This window comes from Octopus sinensis, linkage group LG7 (genome assembly GCF_006345805.1).
Source record: "Octopus sinensis linkage group LG7, ASM634580v1, whole genome shotgun sequence".
NCBI classification, from domain to species: domain Eukaryota; kingdom Metazoa; phylum Mollusca; class Cephalopoda; order Octopoda; family Octopodidae; genus Octopus; species Octopus sinensis.
This window is the reverse complement of record NC_043003.1, coordinates 96457106-96465010: the sequence shown is the minus strand read 5'-3', so window position 1 is coordinate 96465010 and position 7905 is coordinate 96457106.

Genomic DNA, 7905 nt, shown 5'->3' with positions numbered 1-7905 from the left:
GTTCTTTTTACAATGATGCTGAGCAGAGGAATCCTAGAAGATCAATGGTCAGGATCACCAAGAGAGTAACTGCAATGCATCCATAAGGGTGGCATCCATGGCTGTGTAATCAGTTAATGAAAGATTCACTATGATTCAAACTCCCAATTCAAATCTTTAAATATAAAACTGAAGTTGTGTGTCTGTCTCCTACGATTTAGATTCCTAACTACTCCCACATTTTGCGGTGCAGTTTAACCAAAACCGGGTATCTTATAGTCGTGATTCATATCGAGCCCTTCTGGGTATTAGCGCGCGTCTACAATGAGTCTACGATTTAAAAAAAAATTTACCATAATTTTTTTCCATTTTAATGCATTTTTTCGCTATTATATAAGGGAAGTAACTCTCTAAAAATGTCTACGATGAGTCAACGATTTTTAAAAAAAATTACCATCATTTTTTTTCCATTTTTAATGCATTTTTTTGCTATTTTTTGGCTATAACTCTCTAAAAATGCTTATATAGTTATTTCCCTTACAAACCTGAGCAACGCCGGGCGATACTGCTAGTTCATAATAACGGAACCAGATGGAGACAGAGAGTCATGGGAATCTGTGAAAGCAGTGAAAAATAATATCTGGCCCAATTATTCCACCTGTTTTATGTTCAAACTGGCCAGATTCAGTCTTTTGTCCATACCCTACAATATCATTCTAAAAATAAGCAATCATATCAAAGTATCAATGTTTATGAGATAACGTATGTTTAATTCAAAACAATGGGAATAAATAAGCACAATATTTGGCGGAGTAGTCTGAATGCTAAATGGTTAAGAAATTTCCAATCCCTATAAACAAATGATTGGTAACTCTGCATCTGCACATGGAAAGTGGGTGATATACCCTTCTGAGATGTGGCTAAGTTCCCAGTTTTGATGAAGACAAAAGCACATTCTATGCCCAGATGAAAGCTGTACTGAGAAAAATCCCTCAAGTCATGCAAAGTCATCGTCTTAATGGAGGAGCTTCAATGCCAGGACTGGAAGAGACTGACATCTGTGGAACTCCCTTGAGTGTACTGATATGGTAAAGTTGAATAACAACGATCTCATATTACTAGAACTCTGTAAATAACATGGTCTGTATATTGCCAGCACCCACTTTATCCACAAAGGTAATTGTACAATATGGGTGGATGACCATGCTCTAATAGCTGAGTCACTGCCAGAACTAGAGACGAAGTTTAGGGTGCAGAAGCAAGGTCTAGAATTGAAGGGCCTTAGGGTTCACCTACCAAAAACCAAAGTCTTAGTAAGTAGGAAGGCGGACAAATCACAAACCCCTTCAGGTAGATGCTCCTGCTCGATCTGTAGAAAAGGCATGGGTAGACACTCCATATGATGTACCCGGTGTAAGCTATGGACACATAAAAAGTACAGCAATATCAAAGGAAGGGTAACCAGAAAGATAGTTTTTGTGTGTGGAAGATGCACAGGGGCAATAAACACTGCAGATGTACAGAAAACAGATTCTATCACATGCCGGGGGGAAAACTAGAAGTAGTTGATAGGTTCCGCTACCTAGGCAACCAAGTCTTTAGTGGGGGTGGTTGCTCTGAGAGTGTAGTGGCTAGAATAAGAAGAGCCTGGGCAAAGTTCAGGGAGCTCTTAACTCTGCTGGTAACTAGCCTCTCACTCAGGGTGAAAGGTAGACTGTATGATGCATGTGTGTGAACTACCATGTTACACGGCAGTGAGACATGGGCCATGACTGCTGGGGACATGCATAGGCTTGAAAGAAATGAAGCTAGTATGATCCACTGTATGTTTAATGTCAGTGTGCATACATGACAGAGCACCCCGAGAGAAAAGTTGGACATAAGAAGCATCAAATGTGGTGTGCAATAGAGACAACTGTGTATGGGCTGGACATACACAGGCATCATACAATCTGCCTTTCACTCTGACAGAGAGGCCCTTAGTTACTAACAAAGGTAGAAGCTCTCTGAACTTCACCCATCCTACTCTTATCTGAGCAGCTACACTTTCAGAACTTCCTCCACCACAGCTAACTTGGTCTCCTAGGTAACAGAAGTTATCTACTACCTCTGATGACCCCACTCCCACACTGAGCATTTGAAGGAACCTATCGTCTGCATCATCTTTTAGCATCCTCTTTCTATGCTGGCATGTGTTGGACAGTCTGACATGGAGTTGGCTAGCAGGGAGCCATCTAGTCTCCAACTGTTTGTTGTGGCATGGTTTCTAGGGCTGGATGCCCTTCCCAATGCCAGGAAGACATGGGATGAGGTGGTGAAGCATGACCTTCAAACATTGGGCCTCACAGAAGCAATGACAGGAGACAGAGACCTTTGGAGATATGCTGTGATTGAGAGGACCCAGCAACTAAAGTGAGATCACAGTCATGGCTGATGCCACTGTTGCATGTCCAGCCTATTTAAGAGTACCTTTGATATGCCAGGTGATATGATATGCTTGAGAAGACCTGTTGAATCAAGTAAAACCAAAATTGTAGCTGTGGCCAGTGTCCCCTGACTGGCTCCTATTCCAGTGGCACATAAAATGAATCATCCGAACGTAGTCAATGACTGGTCTGCCTGACTGGCTCCTGTGCTGGTGGCATGTAAATAGCACCATCCAAGCATGGCTGATGCCAGTACACCCTGACTGGCTCCCGTGCCAGTGGCACGTAAAAAGCACTATTCAAACATGATTGATGCCAAACCTACCTGACTGGCTCCTGTGCCAACACTCTTAGAGTGGTTGGTGTTAGGAAGGGTATTCAGCTGTAGAAACATTGCCTGATCAGATTGGAGCTTGGTGCAGCCACTGGCTCTCCAGACCTCAGTCAAACCGTCCAGCCTATGCCAGTATGGAAAACAAACATTAGACGATGATGATGATGTATCCGAGGTCCGATGTTTAGTATTACTTGGATTATGTAAACATTCACAAACATGCTATCATCATCATCATCATCTTTTAGCATCCTCTTTCTGTGCTGGCATGTGTTGGACAGTCTGACATGGAGTTGGCTAGCAGGGAGCCATCTAATCTCCAACTGTTTGTTGTGGCATGGTTTCTATGGCTGGATGCCCTTCCAAATGCCAACCACCTAATAGAGTGTGCTGGGTGCTTTTTACATGCCACCAGTATGGGTGTGCTTATGTAGCACCAGCACAGGTGTGTTAACACAGCACTAGTATGGGTGCTTTTTTAAGTGGCACAGGCCCCTGAAGGACAAGCCAGCAAGTGAAGAAGACAGTGATTTTACTTAGCTTAATGTGTCTTATGAAGTACAGCAAATCACAACATCTCCTGGTCCCTTGTCAATTCCTCAGTGAGGCCCAGTGTCCAAAGATCCTTTCGCATCACCTCATCCCATGTCTTCCTGGGTCTACCATTTCCACAGGTATCCTCCATAATTAGAGTTTGGCACTTCTTTATGCAACTGTTCTCATCCATATGCATCACATGACCAAACCAGCACAGTCTTCTCTCTTGCATACAACATCTGATGCCTCTTACACCCAGATTTCCTCTTAAATCATTTACACTCTGTTGTGCATGCACACTGACATTACCCAACCAGCGGAGCATGCTAGCTTAATTTCTTTCAAGCTTTCACAGGTCCTCAGTCAAAGTCCAAGCTTCACTGCCATGCAACATAGCTGTACATACACAGGCATCATACAATCTGCCTTTCACTCTGAGGGAGAGGCCCTTAGTTATTAACAAAGTTAGAAGCTCTCTGAACTTCACCTGTCCTACTCTTATCTGAGCAGCTACACTTTCAGAACTTCCTCCACCACTGCTAACTTGGTCTCCTAGGTAACAGAAGTTATCTACTACCTCTGATGACCCCCTCCCACCCGAGCATTTGAAGGAACCTATCGTCTGCATATTTTTAGAGCTTATTGTACCTGCACATTTTCTACACACAAAGACTATATGCCCTGTTAACCTTCTTTTGATGCCACTACACTTCTTATGTGTCCAAAGCTTGCACTCAGCACAACATTTGGAGTTTCTAATAACACCCTTCTTACATATCAAGCAAGGTCATTTCCTGGAAGGGACTTGTGATATGTCTGTTTCCCAACTTACTAGGACTTTGGTTTATGCTAAATTAACTCAAAGGCCCTTAGATTCCAGGCCTTATCAATAATGTGAAGGCCCTTCATACCTCAAAATATTGGCTGAATCATTGTCAATGTGAACAAAGCTCCAGCTCTTAGTCTGGTGGAGGAAAAGTAGAGGGGCAGTATGACTCTTTTAATTGTAAGAGATGATCTTCATTAAACATGAATGAACAGCCATCACATGTGTATGTAATTATTCAGTTTATTTCAAGATTTCCTGACAACAGAGAAAGAACTGGTTTCTAATCTAGATCCAAGGCTCCTTCATTGGAATTTCAGCATCAACACTGGGGTATGTATGTATGTGTGTATGTATGTATGTATGTATGTATGTATGTAAGTATGTATGAATGTATGTATGTATGTGTGAGTGGGTATATGTATGTATTCATGTGTGTGTATATGTATGTATGTATGTATGTATGTATGTATGTATGTATGTATGTATGTATGTATGTATGCATGTATGGATGCATGCATGCATGTACGTATGAGATGCTCATATATATTTAAATGATAAACTTTTGGAAAGTTTTACAGATTTTCACAATTCCAGTGATGGATTGGATCTGTAGTCTTCGAATTAGCTTTTTCCTTTCAGGTTTTGAGAAGCCTAATTTCTCAAGATTGGTATTTAGGCAATGTGTTACATATCTCAGAGCCCCAATAATTACAGGTATAAATGTGAACTTGTAATCTGGATAGAGTAACTGCAGATTTCTCAATAGTTCAGCGTAGGTATTCTTTTTCACTGATCTTCAGCTTTATGTTAACATCCACTACGCAGCTAATTTCCACAACTGTGCAGTTTCTCTTCTCTATCCCAGATCATTATATCAGGTCTATTGTGTTTACATTTTATTCAGGTTTTCACTGGGACATTCTACCAGTACTCCTTTCTATTATGAGTGGCTACGGCTTCCACCACACTGTGGATTCTTATTTCTTTGTCCTCGGGGTTATCCTTCCACATAAAAGTGATGGTACCATGTAAAAGCACCTGTGCAATGCCATGTAAAAGCACCCAGCACATTCTGTAAAGTGGCTGGTTTTAGAAAGGGTATCCAGCTGTAGAAACCATACCAAATTAGACTGGAGCCTGATGCAGTTGTGCGAGAGACCAAGAAAACTCTTTGTAACACCAAAGATAAACTGAAGACAATGATTATGGCAGCAATCACCAACTTAAACAAGGAGAGCATCCAGAAGAGTTGCAGGAGATTCTGAAGTCGTCTAAGGGCTATGGTTGAAGCCAATGATGATTTTATTGAATAAATTTATTCTTTAGTATTTCAAGATATTTTTATGTAATTTTGGTAAATATATGTTAAAATGTGATGTCAGTGTTATTTTCATTTTTGCATAATTCAGATGACAATTTATTTACCGCACTCTCTCTCTCTCTCTCTCTCTATATATATATATATATATATATATATATGTGTGTGTGTGTGTATGTATGTATGTATGTATGTATGTATGTATGTATGTATGTATGTATGTATGTATGTGTGTGTGTATGTATGTATGTATGTATGTATGTATGTATGTATGTATGTGTGTATATATATATACATATATATATATATACACACACATACACACACACACACACACACATATACTAACTTAAAAGCTGCACTTCATGCACACTCTTAGACTAGCCCCTGCAGAGGGCTATTATGTCTACAGCCCAAAACTAAAGAGAGCTAAATAAAATGACTATATGTCTATAATGACTATATTCCCTGGTAGTGCTTCATCAGAGGTTAAGGATGAATGAGAATTAATTCTGTCATGCAATCATTATATTGTTCCAGTCCCAAGTTGAATTCTAACTGTTGGTCAATCTATCCCAATGTTCCTATCTCAATATAAAATTAATGAAGCGAAAGTTAATTATCTCCACCTTGATCTCTGACATTACTTGACAAATGCCACCAAGATGGTGTGAGTCAGTCAGGCTTTACCTGCTTGAAATAGCAATCCAAATGCTTTTATATCAGATCCCAATGCTGGATGTTCAAGAACCAAATGAAGGACAGATTTTCAATCCTGGGATCATCCTGGTTCCAAAAAGGTATAATATGTCTATGTAGAGCAAATGTAGGCTGAGATACAAGGGGCTGGACAGACAGAATTTCACTTTTATTATTATAGATGACACTTATTCTATCAGTCTCTTTTGTTGAAATTGTTAAATTATGGGGACACAAACACTGCAACACTGGTTGTCAAACAGTGACAAATAACAAACACAACCACAAAGACACAGACATATAGATAGATAGATAGACAGATAGACAGATAGATAGATAGATAGATAGATAGATAGATAGATAGATATATTATCTGAAATATATAGTATTATGTATCCATCATGGCTGATCTTACAAAACTCCTACTGGCCTCACAGCATACCCAACCAAGGGGCATAACTCCTAACCTAATCCCTTAACCCTCTTTCGTATCACTACCCTTTTTCACAGCAGCTACTGAGAAGTTGTGTTAATCCACCTCCAACAACGGAACAGTCACCATATTCTCTTCCATATCAGCTAACCCTGATGAGTGTAAGGCTATATAATCAGATTGTTACCTAACACTCCATTGTATTTCTTGTGCGAAAGGTCAACCGTGATGGATATATAATACTATATATTTCAGATAATATACCCACTGTATTGACAGACATATGAGTGCATCTTTTCCCTGACAAATGGTCTCTTAGATGACTCGTGCATGCATGCCCACACTGCCACAAAATGTAGTGTGCATTGCAATAAGTCCTCCACAACTTGTGCTACATATATGTATAGGTATGTATGACAAGCTTCTTTCAGTTTCTACCTACCAAATCCATTCAAAGAGCTTTGGTTGGCCCAATGCTATAGCAAAAGATACTTGCCCAACATGCTGCACAGTAGGACTGAACCCAAAACCATGTGGTTCAGAAGCAAGCTTCTTACCACACAGCCACGCCTGAACCTTGTTATTTAAGTACATTTAATAATTGTTTAATTTAGAGTGTGTTGACCGAAGTGACCACCCCTGGTGGGAAATGCTTTGGAAGAAAAGGTTCTGCAAAATCAATATTGTACCTGTGTTAGCCATGTAATTTGTGAAAAACAGTAAACTGAAATAAATGTTTGATAATAATTATATTTGCATAGTGGATTGGGTTAGAGTAAAGGTTAAAGACCCCTTCAGTCATGAAGGACCATGGGATTGCACCTAGAAGGTTACCCTCTGAGGCATATGTCCAGGCAAGATTGTTTATGGAAGACCAGCAGTTGCCCATGAGTGGTACACCAAAAGAGCTCTTTGTTGCTAATTAAAAGAACTCGAGTTGAGATTACATGAATCAAGCATAAGAAAAATGAATCAGACTTTTGACCAATTTTAATTTTATTGCTCTATTTAAAATATGAAATAAAATGTAATTTTTTTCACGCGTATAAAGTCAATGTGTACAAATTATGTACAACCAGATATTAAACGACTTAAAATATTATTTGATTAATTATCTCAAGTATTATTTATGATATTTTAATGAAACATGAACATTTTTTTTCACTGGCTTCTTTCGTAAGCCAAAATTCTGATTTTCTTTTTTTTTTTTTTTCTTTTTCTTCTCTGGGATTATATCTGTTCCAGAATAGTTTACGATTCTGCTCACGACGCTTTCACTTTATTAAGAAATGGAAACTAAATTTAAACCCAAGGGAAATAAACACTAAGAAAAGTATGAGTTGTCTGTCC